This window comes from Felis catus, chromosome F1, assembly GCF_018350175.1.
Source record: "Felis catus isolate Fca126 chromosome F1, F.catus_Fca126_mat1.0, whole genome shotgun sequence".
In the NCBI taxonomy this organism is placed as follows: domain Eukaryota; kingdom Metazoa; phylum Chordata; class Mammalia; order Carnivora; family Felidae; genus Felis; species Felis catus.
This window is the reverse complement of record NC_058384.1, coordinates 437,267-455,690: the sequence shown is the minus strand read 5'-3', so window position 1 is coordinate 455,690 and position 18,424 is coordinate 437,267. Positions and strand designations below refer to the sequence as shown.

The following is an 18,424-nucleotide window of genomic DNA, read 5'->3' as shown; positions in this document are numbered from 1 at the left end:
AGGGCGGCCTGGTTGCAGCGTGGTGGCTGTGCCCCCGATGCTACTGTTCGTGCTCACAGAGATTCTCCTCAAGAATCTCAGCTCAGTGCTCAGCACGGCCCCTCGGGCTCAGGTTAGTCACCGTCCGGTCACACCACACGTCCGTTACCGCGTCTTCGGAGGAGAAGCCGTCACGCTCGGCGTCCAGAGCCTTGAGGGAGGATGGGGTGAGCGTCCAGAGCCTTGAGGGAGGACGGGGTGAGCGTCGCCTGTCCCGTCTGAGTTCAGAGCTGGGCCTTTTCAGGCACTCATGCACCGCGGAAGGGCTAGCCCCCACCTCGGTTTCATCTTGAACTCCCTCGGGCTGCCCGTGTGGCTTCTGGGAGGGGATCGTCTTTTCCTAATTCCTCCACGAGTAAACAGTTCGGGTGCAAAGGGTGGTGGGGCTGTCCTACCGAGGACGCCATACAGAGACTTCTTTCTCGGGGCAGAGACCCACCCGCAGGCCCCAGGGTGGTCGCAGAAGCAAATCCCTTGATTCCGCACCCGTGCTTCTGAGATTTGACAGACAGAGCCATTCCCTGGGATCTTACCGAAAGGCAGATTCTGGTTGGTCTGGGGGGGTCGGTCCGGAAGATTCCACGTTTCCAACACGCTCCCAGCTGATGCCTTGCTAACGGTTGGAGGGCCACACTGATTATCAGTGCTTTAGACGAAGGCATTCCTTCAACAAGTTGCTTCTGACCCCAGACTCACTCCCAGTCACCAAGTGCAAGGGCCGGGGGTGGGGAGGGGGCGGGAGGAGAGGTCTCCCGACGTTCCTGTGATGCACAGAGCTGAAAACCAGCACTCACAGAGGGCTTTCTTTTTTGTTTTTGCTTTCGTCCACAAAAAAGATGTGTATTTTAATAGACACTGTTCTGAAATGTGGATTTTCATTTTTGATTGTTTCCAAGGGGAAAAGAAACAGAATAGCAAGATTTTGTAGTCTCAGCTAGGAGGAAAAAGCATGCATCCGATGCAAGTATCACCGAAAAAGCCTGAGCTAGAAAGGGGAGGAACTGAGAAGACGACCAGACGAAGGGGGGAAAGAACTTTGTCAGAAGAGAAACGCTTTGTCCTGGAAAGGCAGACTCGCTTCAATTCTTTAAGACCTTGGAGAGCATCCGTGGGCCCGAGTTGGCCCGAAGTGACTTCTCCGTGGCTCTTCCCAGGCTGTTTTTTGGAAATGAGGACACAGGGCCCTCATTTGGGGCCACTAAGACCAAATCCCCGAGGGGACTAACACCAGGTTTATAGAGAGACACGAGCCCCACTGTCCCCAGAGTCTCCCTCCCGGTGTGCTTGCTGGGGGTTTGCCTGCCGGGTTCGCACCGCACAGGAAGAGGACTAAGAGTTTGCCCTGTAAGTCAGTCCCTGAGGCCAGATTCGTTAGCACGTCCCGTCCGAATCGCAGGCGGGGCTCTACACTGCACAGCTTCGGCGCCTGGGGCCCTGGAAGCCTCAGTGTCCTGGGTAAACCGAGGACCTGACGTCAGGGCTCGGTGTGCGGGATGGAAGCCACGTAGGCACTGAGTCAGTGCAGGTGGTAATGAGGCGGGGTCTGGGACAGTGCCAGAACCTTCCAGGCCTTTGCTTTATTCGTTCAGTAGATACCGTGTGCCCGTCCACACCCTGTGCTAGGCACTGCTGTCTATAATGTTCCTCTGCCTAGAAGGACCCTCTCTTACTCTTTGGTTTTCTGCCCAGTGAACAAATTTCACTTCCAAACTCAAAGCGCTGTCATTCGTATTTCCCTGGCCACTGGGCCCTCACGTGAGCTGCCACTGCGCCACGTATGACCCTCCCTGCTAGCGCTGTCTCATCCACTGGACCGTCAGCCCCCTGTAGGCAAGAACCTGGACTTCATTCACTTCTGTGTCTCAGGCACTCAGGACAGCATCTGACATACAGGAGAGGCTCTGCCGATGTTGACCGACAGCAGGAAAGGAGTCCCAGATCCCTGCCCCACTGTTTAGAAAATAATTACCGCGGGTGCTCACCACAGTGCAAGGGTCTCAGGGTAGTTGAGGCCACTTCCATTTGGAGGTGGTCTCGGAGGCTGGAGGGGCAATCCTCAAAGGCTCTAGAGCAGAGGTGGCCCTTCGGCTGGTGTCTGTGGGAGGGGTGGTTGGAGCACCGAGGGAGGGGGAGAGACACCTTGTGCAGAAGTGTGGAGGCGGTCAGGGGTTGTCTTATTCAGGGAGAGCAAACAGTCCGGTTAACCTAGAACAGCACATCCGTAGGGAGCCAGAGAGTAGGGATGGTCTAGAACAGAGTATCTGCAGGGAGCCAGAGAGTAAGGAGGGCAGACAGGTGGGAACCCTGTTGTAAGGGTCTTGGGAGGCCTGGTGAGGATTCTGAATGTCTCACCGCAGGCTGTGGGGACCTGCTGAGGGGTTTGGGGCAGGTGCACGATACCATCCAAGCTGTGCTAGGTTTCCTCTCTCTGCTTGCGAATTGCTGACCTGGGACCCCCCACTTGACTGCCCTCTCTGTGCGTCAGAGTTGTGACACCAGTGGGGTTGAATCAAGCTCCTTGGGGTCTCGTTGAGGCCACGTGGCCATGGCATCCGGCCCTGTGCCCGCACTGAGACACAAATGCCCTGACTGGCTCTCTCCTTTGGAGGTGCCGGGCCCTTGGCATCTTATCGAGAAGGTTTTGTTACCTGGTAGAGTGGGAGCTTTTCATGCAACGCTGTGTCTAAAAGTCACGATTTCAAACTGCATTTACCTCAGTCTCTAATCCGAGGTCCCAACTCCTCAAAACTACAAAGTGCGTTTCTTCGACAAAAGGCCTTAATACACGTGAGCAGCCTGGAAGCTCTGTCGATGTACCCGCGAGGTGGAATCTGAGGGCTGTCGCAGACACGGGAAGGGTTTCCGGCGGCGGCCAGCAGATCCGTCGTCTCTGAGGCCTGAGTGGCGAGGCGGAGAGAGTCGTGGTTCCGTAATTCCTGCGGTAATGAAGGGGGAGGTGACGATCTCCCTGCAGTAAATACTGGTTGGACACCAGAACTGTGGGTGGAGAGAAGCACCCACAACATCTCTCCTGGCGTCCGACGTATGTTTCAAAAGCTCCCAGAGGCCCGGAGACTTGCCCTCCGCGGGGAGCCCTGCGGCAGCGCGAGAGCCTGGCATCTTCCCGGGCTGACAGATCACGTTCAGTCTTTGCCGTTGAATAGCTACGTGGCTTCGGGCAGGGGTGCGGCTTCTCCCGGGCTCAGTTCTTTCCATGTCGCTGATGTTCTCTGATTCCGTGATGACGGGCATTTGATGGGTGCCGACCTCTCTGGAAAGCTGATTCTCTGTCTTGCACCCACATGTTGGTCTCTTCCGAGTGTCTGCTCTGTGCCCTGGGCACCCACAGCGAGGGGCACAGTCCTGCTCCCAGGGAAACACCCGAGTACGGGCCGGTTTCTTCTCAGAAGCTTAGATGTGAAATGCTTGCGTACAATTATTTTTTTCACATACGCTGTTTTAAAAAGTTTATTTATATTTTGCACAAGAGACAGAGAGTGTGTGAGCCAGCAGGGGAGGGGCAGAGAGAGCAGGAGAGAGGATCCCAAGCAGGCTCTGTCAGCACAGAGCCCCACATGGGGCTTAAACTCACGAACCATGAGCCAAAATCAAGAGCCGGTAGCTCAACCGACTGAGCTCCCCACGCGCCCCTCGTGTATGTTTTTATTCAGTTTAGAACTTAGTCTTGTTCACTGATACGGACGAGAAGGTTGGTTTCCCCAGGCTACTTTTCCTGATCCTTGCCTTCTTCGCAAGTTTGTTTTGTGTCTGACGGTGAAATAACCACACGCAGCAGCAGTGTGTCTGAAGAGACCGTTGGGATCCTTGGCTCTGAACTGAGGGAAAGAAGGGGCAGAAAAATATTTTTTGCTAATGTGTTTTCAGTCACATTTCACCAAAACCTCGCACAGCTTTTAGGACCAGATACATATTCTCGTGGGTCGGATTCGCCATTTTATCGATGTATCGGTCCATTCTCACAAGAATGAGCTGTGCACCTGTTGCCAACATGGACGATTGGGAAAAGGAGAAACAGAGTTTCTGGCTGGCCACCGTCCGAGTGAGTGACCGGTCTGCAAGTCACTAGTAACAGTGCTACCAATTGTGAACCTTTAGAGACCGTTCACTACGTGTCGGGGCTGCGCTCAGCGATTACATCTGTTAGCTCACGGGATCCCCACCACACCTGTCCGAGGCTGGCGCTGTTCCTGGTTCTCATTTTGCAGACGAGGAAACCGAGGCACAGAAGATTCAGCAACTTGCTCAGGGTCGCCCAGCTGGTAAGTGAGGCACGGCGACCCAGATTATCTTTTTTATCACGAGTTTTTTCTGTAGGTGTGGAAATCCCAATCACTACATGCGTTTTTGTTTTTTTTTTAATTGTATTTCAAGGCGAGCATTGCTTTTTTTTTTTTTTTTAATTTTTTTTCAACGTTTTTTATTTATTTTTGGGACAGAGAGAGACAGAGCATGAATGGGGGAGGGTCAGAGAGAGAGAGGGAGACACAGAATCAGAAGCAGGCTCCAGGCTCCGAGCCATCAGCCCAGAGCCTGATGCGGGGCTCGAACTCACGGACCGTGAGATCGTGACCTGGCTGAAGTCGGACGCTTAACCGACTGCGCCAACCCAGCCGCCCCAAGCATTGCTTTTTAAGCCACAGTTACCAAATATTTAGGAACTGATATAAGTGAAGTCTTGTGTTATGACCGTAAAGGGGAAAACACACAAGCAAATCAACAATATGAAACCCCACAACTCAGGAGAAAGTGAAGGCCTGAGTGCCGGCGCCTTGAGCCCTGAAGGGAGGGAGGAAGCGGCCAGGAATCTGTGAGGAATCCACGAGGCCAGGAACCCCTCCACCGTGCTGAGGGGCACAGGGTTGGGCACACGGGGTCTGGGACACTGTCCCCACCTACTGCCTGTGGCCTCGGCGTGATGGCCTTCATCTGCGAGGCCCTTTGTCCTGCGATTAATTTTAGTTAATATGTGCTTATGTGCTGTTTGCCGGCTGTTTTCACATGGACTTTATCACTGCCTTTGATTTTCTTGGCAACCCAGGAGGATGAGGAGGTTTTGATTTTTTCCCTCCCCCATCCTTTTTTTTTTTTTTTTTTAATTTGAAGAAATATTTTCAGCGAGGTGGATCTCCTAGTGTCTCAAGATAGACAAAGCAGGTTGGGAGCCAGGCGGGTGGGTCGAGGCTCCCCTCCACGTCCCACGGGCCCGACTGGTACACCTGTCTTCGAGTCGTGTGAGGTACAGGACAGCGTAGTTAGTGCATTTCCAAGCGGAAGAAGACAGTTGTATCTGAGGGTCATGAGCGTGAGTAACTGCTCCTTCTGGAAGGTTAACTTTGAGGTAAGAATAGGGTTTGGTAGTTGGCGAAATCTGAAATTGCTCAGTCTGCTGTCCAGGAAGGTGCATTTCACGGACTGAGCTTAAGGTGCTGAGTTTTAGGGAAGGATTTGGTCCGATATTTCTTCTTTGAGGAAGAGACTGCTGTACTACTCTAAGACAGAAGGAATTATCCACTCAAGAGGAAAAACAAACAAATCATGGGAGTTGCACACAAATTAAGAGTGCATTTTTAGATGGCTTCTTAATTGAGAGTATCGTAATTGCTTTATTAATCTTAAATGAGGTAAGCTCGGAACGTCAGAGAAGGAAAACAAAATGATTCTGGAAGTTACTTGGAAATGACAGGGCACCTGGGAGCATCCTAGCGGATGAGCCGCCATGACTCCACTCTAGAGCGAAGGTCCTGAGGGCCCCGGGGGGGGGGGGGCGGTGGGGGCAGACACAGGTATGTACCTGCAACAGGCAGGTCCAGGCCCCGGGAATGGAATTTTATTCTGAGAAGGGAGGGGAGTTGGGGAGCCTGATAAGCTTGACCAGTGATCATTTGTCGTCATCCCAGTAAATTGAACTTTTCAAGAGGGAAGATGAGTAAGGGTTTTTGGAAATGGAGACTCGACCTGGTTATCCAAGGTTTCTGTTCGAAAGTGGTGGCTTATCTCGCGGAGCTAGCAGCGTGGGAACGGAGTGACCAGGAAGGTCGTTCGTGGGCTCTGTTCCTTTTCCTCAGAGTAACTGAACACAAACATCTCATTTTCTTCGGTCTGGTTGCGTTTGTGAAAGATGTGTGTGATTGAGCGGTGAGGCCGGCAGAAGGACGTTCTCCTGAGAGACGTTCTCCTCAGGTCTGTGCATGTAAGGCAGCGTTCTGGATCTGGCCTCCCGCGTTCAGATTCTCAGTACGCGGAGGAACCCTGGGCCCCCTCATCCTGCAAACTCACAAGAAGCTGATTCTGTCCCGGCAAGAAGTAGTCTTGCTTTGCAGAAGTGTGATGGATTTAGGGGGCTCATCCCGAGAGGGACTCTCGGAACCAGACCCTTCAGAGTCTCAGTGTCAGAACCCCAGCCAACAGTGCATTGTAATCGTTTCTTTCGGGGACACGTGCACGTTAAGGACGGTGTGACAGAATGCGCTCCATGGCTGGCTGGGGCCACCTCTGTTTAAGTCATGTTTGCGCTTCCTCTGCTGTGAAACAACCTGGCTGTGAACTGCTGTGTGGACTTTTAAATTTTACTTTAATGTTTATTTATGTATTTTGAGAGAGAGGGGGGGAGAGCGTGGGGGAGGGACAGAGAGAGAGAGAATCCCAAGCAGGCTCCACGATGTCAGCACAGAGCGCGATGTGGGGCTCCATCCTGTGACCCTGGGCTCGTGACCCGAGCTGAGATCAAGAGTCGGCCGCTCGTCCGACTGAACCGCCGGGCGCCCCTGCTGTGTCGACTTCAAAGCCTTGCCAGCTCTTTCTCTTTGGATGGTACCTGGGGGACTCCGTGTTTTCCTGCCTCCCTTCCACTGACACCAGTGTTTGTAGACAAGAGGTCCTCGTCTGCCTGTCATGACGGCGTGGGGGGTACGACTTGGTGTCTTGAGACAAAGTTCACATGCCGGGGTTCCTTGGCGCGGTCACTGGCTGGCTAAGGGCTGGTAACCTAGTTGCTGCCTTAGCCTCCTTGTGACTACCTGTGAAATGGGAAGACCGTCTGCCTGCCATGGTTGTCGTGAGGGCCAGATGCACCAACAGAGGGATGATGAGTGTTCGAGGGGTCAGAACCCTCACCGACGGACCAGCAGTGAGTGCTTGTTCCGTTCACCGTGGGTGGTGCAGTTACCGGGAGCCTCCTTTGTCCTGAAAAGCTGTCGCCTAACAAGTACCTGAGTAGGTAACAAGCACACCCGGTGGTGCTGGTCCGTGGCCCCTGTGGTCGGGACGTGGTGTGGCGGGTCCACGGGGAAGGCTAACCAGAGACCGTTGTCCAGAGGGCAGCCTTAGCAGAGGGCAGGCAGGCCGGACCCACAGCCGCGCTAACCGCAGGGATCAGGAACTTGAACCACCACTGGAGGCAGTCAGAGCCGACAACCTGTGTCTTCAGGGACGTGATGTGCCTGGATCTTCGTTTTAGGAAGGGAGTTTTTAGCAACGTGGAGATGGGAGAGAGGGAGAGCCATCTCTACTCGTTGTCTTTGGTTATTTTTAAGGTATAAGCCTTTATTTATTTATTCTTCGGGGGGGGCGGTGCATGTGCACAAGCAGGGGAAGGGCAGAGAGAGAATCCCAAGCAGGCTCCACGATGTCAGCACGGAGCCCGACACGGGGCTCGATCCCACGATGCTGGCTGGGATCGTGACCCAACTCTGCCACCAGGCGCCCCAGCTGTTCACCGTCTTTATTGTGTTTCTGCCGGTGGCTCTGCAGAGGGCACAGTCGGGACAGAACAGGGCGCTGCCCTCGGCCCGAACTCCAGGGCCGCCGGTTGAAAGCTCTCCCCCGGCCGAGGCCCATCCCACGAGGGCTTTGAGCAGAGAGGAGCAGGTGCCTGTAGGAGTCGGGAATGGGGCCGACAGCTGGCGGGTGAGGGCGGAGGAGGGCTGCTGGCGGGCAGGGCTCCCGTGACCAGCAGGCTTGTGTCGCCTTCAGGACGTCCACTCGGTCGCGATCTGTACAGCTGAGACCGGGTCGGGTTCTGGGGAGGGGGAGCGGAGCGGAGCCGCACGGAGGGAGGGGCCCTCTGGGGAGGGGCGTGCGGGGGGAGCCATGAGGAGGGCTGGAGGGTGAAGCCTGGGAAACACCCACACTCAGGTGTCAAGAGGAGAAGGCAGTCGTGCCCGCGGTATCGGCCACAGTAATAGTAAAACCACGGCGGGACTTGGCCCTGGGCTGGTTGCTCCTCCAGACGTGGGCCCGAGATTTGTTCCCACGCTGTTCTCGGGATGCTGTTCAAGCACCTGGGACTCTGCACGTCTGCACCTGGCCGTGCACCTGTGCACAGGTGTGGGGGCTGGGAGGGCAGAGCCCGAGGCCGGAAGGTCCTCCCTCCCGGGGTCACTGGTCGGGGCGGGGGGGGGGGGGGGGGGGGGGGGGGGGGGGAGGGGGGGAGGGGGGCGTGTGTGCGCGGTGATGGGCGGGGCTTCTCCGCGCTCCGGGGGCTGTGTGCGCCCTTTGCCCTTCTGCTGCCACTTAACCTTCGAAGGAGCGACCCCTGTCACGCCCACCCCTGTGGCCAGCGCTGTCCTCTCTGGGCGGGTCACTTGACCTCACCCTGCTTTGTTTTCCTCGTCTGCGATCGGGGCAGAGGGGCGTCCCCTGCACTTGACGGGGTTCACGGGGGCGGGCTGTGTGCGTGGAGGCGGCAGGACCGGAGTCAGGATCGCAGCTTGGAAGGAGACCTCCTTCCACGGCTCCACGGAAACGCCTCCCCCACGGGGGCGAACGTGAGAGCTCGGGGGGCAGCTGTGAGTGTGCTCAGGGGGAGCCACGTCTGCAGGCAGAGAAGGTCCTGTGTGGCCAGAGGAAGGCCCGGTGGCCTTTTCTGGGCTCACGGAAGCCTTGGGGAGGAGAAACTGGACATGATTCACCCTCGTGCCCAGTGCCCACGGTGGCTGGGGGTCCTCGTGTCCCTCTCTTTGCCCCCCCCCCATCCTGCACACTACCTCGGTGCTGGGAGCGCTGGACCCCAGAATCGGGAGCTGCGTTTGGATCCAGGGAATCGCCAAACGCTTTGTTGTGTTGAGTGCCAGCTGCGTGTGGTCTTTCCTGAGACCCCTTTGCAGCTGCTTTCGGGCGTCTGTGGGCCGGAGGCCCGGGGTCCTCTGTCTGCCCTCCAGTCTCGGTGCCGCCTGTGGGCCCGGCCTGTCCTCGGGGCTGTGCGGTGCCAGGGTCTTACCTGGGGAAGGGTCCTTACGTGCAGCCTGCTCAGTGTGCCTTGCATCAGTGGGAGAGGGCCTTGTGTGGCTTTGTAGGGTCGCGGGCACGTGTCCCTGGAGAGCGGCTTTGTGGGAAGTCTGCACGAGGTTTTCATTTCCGTGGAAGTGAGCACACAGACCACTGGGCCCGTGTCCCCTCCGGATGCGGGGAGACCCCGCTCTCCGGGGGCTGGGAGTGGGGGTGAGCCTGCCCTGTGTCCGTGGCCACCACGCTCGCGGGCGGGTCCCCGCCAGCTGGGGTGGCGGCTGAAACTCTTCCCCCCGGCCTCGCCTCGCTGTGTGGCTCTGTGTGGAGTGGCTGCCGGGCCCTAATCAGAAGCGGAGCGGCCGCCTGGCCTCCCCTCGCTTGGCCGCTGTCTCCTACGCACCTCGGCCTCTAGCACTTGGCTCTTCTCTCGTACCTGCTGGGTGGATGTTGCCGCTAACTGGGTCATGTTCTCAGTGACGTAGCAGAAAAGTGGCAGATTGCAGCAAGCCTGAGTCTCCTCGGGCCTTCGGTTGACACTGAAAGCCTGTCTTTCCACTGCTCTTCCTGGATTCAGGCCCACACGTAAAGTTGCCGCCCCCAGGTGCAGAGCAAGTGGCCGCGTGTTCCTTGATACCCGTCTTTCCGGAAGATGTTGCACCAGGGGTGCCCCCTTGGCCCGGGAAGGCAAGGAGCAAGACCCGGATGAGGCCTGAGGAATGTACTTGTTCACGCCGCCCTGAGCTGCCAGCAACTCCCTCGGGCCTGGACGGCCCTCCGTCCCTTTCCTACCTGGGCACAGCCTTCCTGTCCCTTCAGAGACGGCTCACCCCTCGCCCCACCCCTCCCGTGACCTCTTGGACGGCCCCAGCCCTTCCCCTCCCCACCCCCCTCCCCCGCCCCCGTCCAAGAAGTCGCCGTGTCCTCAGAGCCCTGGGAGCACCAGAATCCTGGCCTGAGCCGGGCGCCACGGAGGCCGCCTGGTCCGGGACATTACACGGAGCCCCTGGCTCCCCCGCGGGGTCTGCTGGATGGTGTGCGGCCTCGGGGCCCCCTGGGCAAGTCGCCCGGGCCTCACCCGCTCTACTTGACTGCACCTGCTTTATGTGCTGGGCTCGCTCACGCCCTCCCCGCAGCCGGGGCCCCTGCCTGCAGACGAGGGAGACGAGGTCAAGACTCCCGTGTGGCTTGTGCCGTCGTCACTGAGAGAACAAAGCGAATCCCGGACCTGCTGCTGTCTTCAGATGTCGGGGGAACGACTTGATGTGTCTGTGCCTCGGCGTCCACGTCTGTGTGATGGGGGTGGGGTGCCATGAGGCTCGAACAGCCGTCACAGGGGCATGTCTGGCCATCGTTACTTGTCTTCACTGTCAGAAGGCAGGGGCCCCGCCGACTCTTTACCTGACCGCCATCTAGATGCTTCATAACCGGTCTCCTGAGCAGTCGGGCCTCCATGGTGGACGGCTGGCTCCTCCTCCAGGCTGGGCTCCAGGCTTGCGCTCCATCCAGATCTCCGGAAGCACAGATGGACGTAGCCAGCCCGGCCTGGCCCCTCGGCTTGGCCGGCAGGCCGGTGGGCTCTGCAGCCGGGGTGTTATTGAATCGAGCATCTTGTTACTTCTGACTCTCTTCCCTTTTGCTTTTGACGCCTGGATCACTGGCCGGAAGGACACCCTGAACCCTGTCCTGCCCTCGGCGAGCGGCGGCCGCGAGGGCCCGAGGTTCCCTTGCTCTGGCCTGATGGGTTCAAGCAGGGCCTTGAGCTCCAGCCTCTGTCCTCCTCTCCTCTCCCCCCCGTCACGTTTACTCAGTAGGAACTTATTAAGCGCTTGCTGTGTGCGAGCCCTGCTCCAGGAGCTCAGACCGGAAATGGGAGTGAGGACGTGGCACCCACCTGTGGGCTCTGTCACAGGCCACCCCGGGCGGCCACGGCAAGCTCTGGGGGCTGTGCGTCAGGCTTCCCCGGTGCCTGCTTGCCAGGGCCTCGCGAGGCCTTTCCCTGGTATGCGCGGGCGTGGAAGGGGAGGCAGGGAGAGGGGCCCTCGGTGTCTCTTCTCATTGGGACACCAGTCATACGGGCTCAGGGCCCCACCCTTGTGACCTCCCCACTCACACTGGGGCTTCGGCTTCAGCATGTGAATTGGGGGGGGGACACCGGTCAGTCCTCAGCGGATACCCAGGGAAGACCAATGTGAATTCTGACAAAAAGATACCGTGAGGACGCAGAGTTCTTATCCCAGCCGGGGGAGACCAGGCAGGCTTCCAGGAGGAGGTGATACCAGAGCCAAGTTCTGAGGAAGGGTGGCAGCGAGACGGACGCAGCAGCAGCACGAACACTGGCGTGGCCACGTGGCCTTGCCCGTGTGCGCACACGCTTGGGTGTGTACACGTTTGTGCCTGTGTGTGTATGCGCTTGAGTGTGTGTGTGTGTGTGTGTGTGTGTGTGTGTGTGAGAGAGAGAGAGAGAGAGAGAGAGAGAGAGAGAGAGAGAGAGAGAGAGATGGGGGTCAGCAAACCATTGCTTTCCTACTCGTGTGTTCTCTCCAGTCGGTGAGTCAGTCACCAGGCGTTGGCTGAGGTCAAGCTACGCAGACTAACATGCAGACACCGGGGCCCCGGGATCATCTGAAAGTTCAAATGTGCGGAGTTCCCCGAATCATAGGCCATGGTGTTTGCTCTAACCTAATCAGCCGGCTGCTAGACACTCCTGTGACTCGATCACAGCCGCTGGCCACTCCAAAATCAATCGCTCGTGGCTCCCAGGCCACCCCGTGGGCCGCGTCTGGGTTAGGTCAGGTAAATACTGAATTACTGCCTGGAGCCGGCCTGCGGAGACGTGGCGGCTGATGTCTACAGTAACGGGAGGGTAGCTCTGATCGCAGGTTTAGTCATTCGCACTTATCTTTTCTGGGTTCCTTCTCCCCCAAACATCTGCTCTGTTCCTTTTTCCTGTCCTTCCGACGTTCTAAGTGTCCGACTCATCTGCGTGCCTGGTGTGGCTGCGGGGCCCCGGGTCCTCGGCGGCCTCATCCAGTCGGGCGGTGGCCGGGCTCCCCACGGTCCCCCGGTCTGCTCACTGCCTCCTGGGAGCCCTCAGCCTCCAGCCCGAGGACCAGCTTCCCACGGTCTGTGAGTGCCCCACCCGCCCCCGCGCGTGCGTGAAGACTCGTGTGTGCGCCGCTCACACGAATGACGGGCGGGACCCAGAAGCTCTGCCGTTGTGGAAAATTATGTGTGGAAAAAATATCCATCTTTATTTTTTCCCCTGAAAATGCAGACAGAATGAGAAATACTCCAATAAACCTGCAAAAGCGATGCCTCTGTCTTAGTTGTCTCTGTAATTCAGCCCGTCGTTACGACAAACCGAGGCATTACAGGCTTCGTAACTGTGATTATGGTACCGTTTCCTGTGTTACAAACCGATGCTTTCGTTGCATATGAGAAACAGTGTTTTCCGTGATGAATACTGGAAACATGATCAATGTCCCTGTCGTGCACATCTGTGGTCGGCCCGCGTCCGTGCTGGAGGGACCTTGGAGGTGGCGGTCATTACTCGTGCAGAAACGGGCCCGGGGCTCTCACAGCTGGTGAGCGGCAGAGCCGGCCAAGGACCCCAGTTTCCTCTCTCTGATGTCACTCGCACCCCTGCAGACAGTTGGGGTTGTAACAGTAGTGCCCGCCTTTCAGGCGTCTTTTGGGTTAAATGAGATAATAGGAGGAAACACACACACAGCAAGGTCTGGCCCAGATCATGGCCCAGTGAACACAAGGGGTCCTTGCCTCCATTAGTCCTTGTGAGCCTCCTCCACAAACCCGCTTCAGGCCTTCTTGAACAGGTGCTTCCCGCCCTGCCCCCCGTGTCCTGGGTGATAAATGTCACATGCTCACGAGCTATCACATCCTTCTCTGTATTTCCCTGAAACACATTTACAGCCACGGGGGACGGTCTGCAGACTTCACTATGCGGCTGCTAGACTTTGTCTCCTGGGAGATGTCTGTCTGTGTCTCTGTCTCCTCATGTGATGCGTCCCCTCTCCTGGGACCTGGGGGCCCAGCCCCCTGCGGCTTGGACAGGCGGCACCGGCGGTCAGCTGCCCAGTGCGTGCACCGCCCGAGGTTGGTGTGACGGGTCCCTCTCTGAGGAATACGGCTGGCCGGGCTGCTGTCTTTCCCTAGCACACGGGGCGATGTGTCCCTTGGGAACAGAGGCCCCATGTGCTGCGGAAGCCCTGGCTCCCGTGAACGCCGTGCCGTGTGTGCTGGTTCCTGAGCTGGGAGCGGGCGTCGCCCAGGACTTGTCACGCCGAGAACTTCACGCTCATGAGCACAAACCGTGGGGCTTCACGGAGCCTCACCGTGCTGAGATCGGCAAAGCCGATGCAGAAGCAGTGCCATTGGGTCTGGGCGCAGAGACACGGGTTCAGACTTGTTTGAAGAGGGAGGCGTCTGTATCGGGTGACGTGTAGGGACACGGGCAGGGCCGCCCATGGGCCGGTGTGTGGCTCGCTTGCTGCCCGGTGAGGACTCACTCTGGCCTGAACTGAGACTGTGTTGTGGGGACAGTCGGTCAGTGAGGCCGGACGTGTGGTCATGATAACATGACTATGATGGCAGTAACGATGGCCGGTGTTCCTCACCCACATGCTTCGTGCCTCTCACGTTTCGAGTGTTTTCTTTCCACGTATGAACTCGTTCAGCCGTATGGCTTAGGTCCCGTGTTCATGCCTGTTTTTAGACAAGCAAACCAGCAGTACCGGGGCTGGGGTCCCATGCAAGCCCCCGGCCCCACCGCCTGCAGGCTGGGGGCACTCGGCCCTGGCGCCTCAGATGTCAGACTGGGATGGATCTCCCAGCGGCCTGCCCGCTTTCCCCTCGAACAAAACCTCTTCCAACAGGAAGCATAATTTCCTAATCTCTTGCAAACTGTTTCCTTCCCAGGAACTCATCAGGAGGTCATTGGGGAGCCCCTGGGGGCCAAGAAAGGAGCAGTGTGTCTGGGCCACGCTTTAGGGGTTCGCGCGTGGCTCAGCTTGGCCCTGGGCCTGAGGCCGGGAAGCGCCGCTCCAGGGACGGGTCCAGCCGCGGCGAGACCGGGCAGGTGCTCCATGTGGGGGCAGTAAGGTCCAGGGGAGGGGGCGGGAATGGGGGGGGAAGGAAGGCTGGGGACATGTAGGGAAGGGTGAGGTCAAGAGAACGGAGGGGAAGGAGAGGAACGGCAGTGGAGTTTCTGGTCCAGGCGCCGGGGAGGAGTGTGGAGTCCGTGAGCATCATGGAGACGTCAGGGGGAAGAGCTCATTGTGGGAAGATGACTTTGGTCTGAAAACACTTAGAGTTTGATGTGCCAGTGGAGTTGCCCCGCAGGCATCAGGATGGCAGGTGCAGTCAGGGTTCTGGAAGCAGATTTAGAGTCATCCTCTGGGAAGCAGTCACTGAGATCAGCGTTCGTGGTCCAGAGAGGAGCCTGCAGGCTGGGGGTCCGCCAGGGGCTCCCCAGACAGAGGCTGGGGCGCAGGGAGAGCCGGGGGCCTGCATTTGAATCCCAGCGGCACAGCCCATGACCTTGGGCACGTCCTTGAGCGTCTCTGTGCCTCAGTCTGGTCACAGTGCCCGGGGGCATTTGGAGAAGCCGGCGAGGCGCCAGGGAGGTGCAGGGGTGCTGGGGGAGGGCTGGTGGAACTCCCCAGGGGTGGAAGGGTGCGGGCGAGGGCACAGCGCCTGTGTTAGCTCGCTGGTGGTCACGGGGGGTTCCAGCGCCCCTCTGCGTGGTTGGCGCTCCTGGCGAGACCTCAGCACGCAGCTCTTTCTCTGACGGCGGCCGAGGGGGCTGCGAGTGTGTGGGGGCAACAGCGGGTTCCCGGTGCAGCCTCGTCCTTTCTCCTTGCGTAGGAGGCAGCGGCCGCAGGGGGAGCACGAGAAGGTGAGTCCGGGAGGAGTTTGTAAAAGGGGGGGGCCGTCCAGGGGGGACTTCATGGGCGTTTCTGTGGAACCGGCTTTGCTTCTGACTCCAGATGCCCAGCCTTGAACACAGCGAATGGCACTAAACGTTGGAAACTCAGGAAAACTGGCCAGACGGACACAAGGAAGCCATCCTCCTGCCTCTGAGGGCACGTGCGACTCTTCCTGGACCACCAGCAGCATCTGTCAGGTCACAGGGCTGCCGAGGTCTTCACAGCGGGGGTCTGGCTGCTTAGTGGAAATCTGAGGTTTTCTTCAAGTGCAGTGTGCCCTTATTTAGTTTTTTTTTCTGAAGATGGGTCATCTGGGGCCTGGAGGCGGCTGGATGGAGAGGGTTCTGCACAGAGCCCGGGGGCTGGGCTTTTTCTTTCTGCCGAGGGATCAAAGCTGGCAGGTGGACAAGGAGCACCCGGGAGACAATGTGCAGGGATCACCGGGGACCCCTTGGGTTAGAGATTTTAATCTGTTCCCCATAGCGAAGGGGTTGTGTGTGTATTTGTTGTTGAGACTTTAAAGGTAATTTAGAGAACAAAACTAAGGAAGTAAATGTCACATGAACTCTGCTGAAAGTGAGATGCGGGCATCTTTTCTACATGTGCACGTTTTCCCCCCAAGCGGGACTGTATACATGATTTTGTGACCTGCATTTGTTGCTTAACGGTAAATCGTGGTGTCCTTTGTTGTCTCTTAAAAATTAATCTCTTATAAATAATTTTTAACTCACTTTGTAGTGTTCTGCATTATGCATATCGCAGAATTTATTTAACTGATGTGCTGCATATCTGGTGCTTGAAAAACAGGGGAGGTTTTTCGGGGTGGGGGAACAAATGGCCTGATGATCCTGAAAACGAAGCTGTAATTACTCGCTGTAAAAAGCGCCCGAGGGGATCCGGTTGGTGTTGAATGTGCTCACTGGCAGGGAACTCGGGAGCTCGGGTTGGAGCGTGTCAGGCACGCGTTCCTGGGGAGCTTGGCGCTGAGCAGAGGGGAGGGTTCATCTGTGTGCAGGTACCGGCGGGCTTCCTGGAGGAGGAGCAGCCTGCGCGGGAGTACTGTCACCAGGGGGCGCGGGGTTTTCAACAACCTGGAAGCGAGGACACCCCGGTATTTTTATGGGCCATTTGCATTGAACCGCTCGAATTGTTGGTTCATGTTGTTCTTCAGTTTTTCTGTTGGTGATTTTTACATTTTTCATTCATTTATGAAAACTTCATATATCTGCCTGTCCACGTATATTACAAGCACTGTTTTTGCAGTTACAGTTAATTGCACTTAAGAAAAACCTAATCAACTTTTCTCCATGTTCCTGCCATTTGGTTTCATACTTCAACCTGAGACCCGCGTCCGTGGCTCCGGGACCAGGAGCAGCTGTGTGCTGGGTGATCTGTGGAGGGCGGCTTGTGGGGAGCCCCCACCCCCGCGCAGGGTGGCCCTGGAGCGTGGGATCCACGGGGTCAGCTGCCCGGTCTCCCTGCATCCGGGGCGTTGTGCTCCTCGCCCGTGGAGGCCGACGCTCCTGGTGCCGAATCCAGATCCCGCCTGCTCACTGCGGCCGCGCCTGTGGCCTGCCGGGCACCCGATGGGCATCTGGCTCTGCGTTCAGGGTTCCGTGAGGTAGTGGGGGGCAGACGACCCCCGAGTCAGTGTGCCGGCAGGCGCGTGCTGCCCTGGTTCTCGTAGGCCCGGAGGGTCTCTTGCATTTACGAGGACGGCGGCGCCCCACCCCCCACCCCCCTCCCCAGCAGGAGATGACGGCCCCGCAGCCTCACGAGGAGGACTTGGCAGATCAAACGTGTATGTCAGGAGCCAAAGTCCTGGTCATTCCTCCCTTAGAGCAGGCGGCTGGTTCGCGCCAAGTCAGGAGAGGGCGCCGGAGCTCGCCTGGTCCTCCCAGGGCTCCGCAGCATGGGCTCCTGTCCCGAAGGGGGCAGGTTCCCGCGGGGAGCTGGGCAGCGTTGAACCCGTCCGGCCGCAGGCCTGCCCGCTCGGGGCTCTCCCGCAGGAGCTCCTGCGGCTCCTGGACAGACAGACGGACGGGCCCACGGCTCACCCCTGTGGGTCTCGGCTCCTCGGAGGGCAAAGCAGGGCGGACCTTACGGCCTTGGTATGAACGAGCGTCCCAGCCCCTTCCCGCTAACTCCTGAAGGCCTCCTCTGCGCCCGGGGGCTTTCCCGCCCCTGCTCCTACGCAGGATTTACGTGGTTTTCAATCCGGGCGGCAGCCGGCACCCCACCCGGTTCTGCACCCCGTGGGCAGCCTCGCCTGTGTGCTGAGGCTCAGAAGGACCCGGAAGCTTCTGGAGCCTAAAGTCCTGCCGGTTCCCTGGAGCCGGGCTGCTCGGGAAGGGTGGTGGTGGGTGGGGCCGGGCTGCAGCGGGAAGGGCGGGGCCGACGGCTCCCACGCTCTCAGACAGCGGGCTTGTCTTTGGGACTGGCCTCAAGCAGACGCCGTGCCACTGCCAGACGCTGTCCCAAGGACTGGGTCGCGGATCATCCCCAGGGAGCGTGACTCCCGCAGGAGGGTTGGGGGCTGTGGCCGGCACTGTGGGGGACATGCCCCGTGTGAGGGCGGCCGTGGCAGACAGACCTCAGCTGGCAGGTTCCACGCTGTGCTTCCCGTGGCCCCGTGGCCCCTTTGCTCAAGGGCCCGCCCAGCCCCTGGGGTCCCGGCACGGCGCCCTCACACGGCCTTTTCTGGTATCGCTGCTGTGATGACTTCTTGTCCTTCCCTTCTTTCCGGGCTCCTGTCTGTAGGATGCTCGCCCTCCCAGACTCCCCCGGAATGTTCCTGCTCCTCCTTCCATCTGTCTCCTTTCCTGAGAGATTTCCACAACTTTTTCCCATGTTTTTTTGTCAAGGTGTTTTAGCTGCCATATTTTAATTACTAGGAACCCTTCTTTTTTATCTAACGGCACTCTGGTCTCATTTCTTGTCTTGTATCTTTGAGGATGATGCTGTCGTAGTTTTTTCTCTGTGGCGTGACCTAGTGTTTCTCGAAGTGGAGGCTTATGACCGTCCATGATGACGACAGGGGCCGTGTGTGCACAGGTGCCACTGGTCCCTTCTGGACCTGCTGGGCTGGAATTCAGCCACCTCCTCGAGGCAGGGGGTCCCCAGCCGTGCACATCTGCAGGGGGTCCCCGGCTACACACATGGAGCAGGTCTGCTGCTGCTCTCCGGGCAGAGCC

General features: G+C 58.3%; 1 protein-coding gene and 1 long non-coding RNA gene across 4 annotated transcripts in view; both read left to right on the top strand.

Annotated features, from left to right (window-relative positions):
- The window catches only part of SUSD4 (sushi domain containing 4), a 93,612-nt gene that overhangs the window by 3,000 nt on the left and 72,188 nt on the right, over window positions 1-18,424 (top strand). The gene's annotated exons all lie outside the window — the stretch shown is intronic.
- LOC109495493 lies at window positions 14,451-15,960 on the top strand. The gene is made up of 2 exons (XR_002150911.2): window positions 14,451-15,199; window positions 15,291-15,960. It is a non-coding gene; the product is annotated as an uncharacterized LOC109495493 (long non-coding RNA).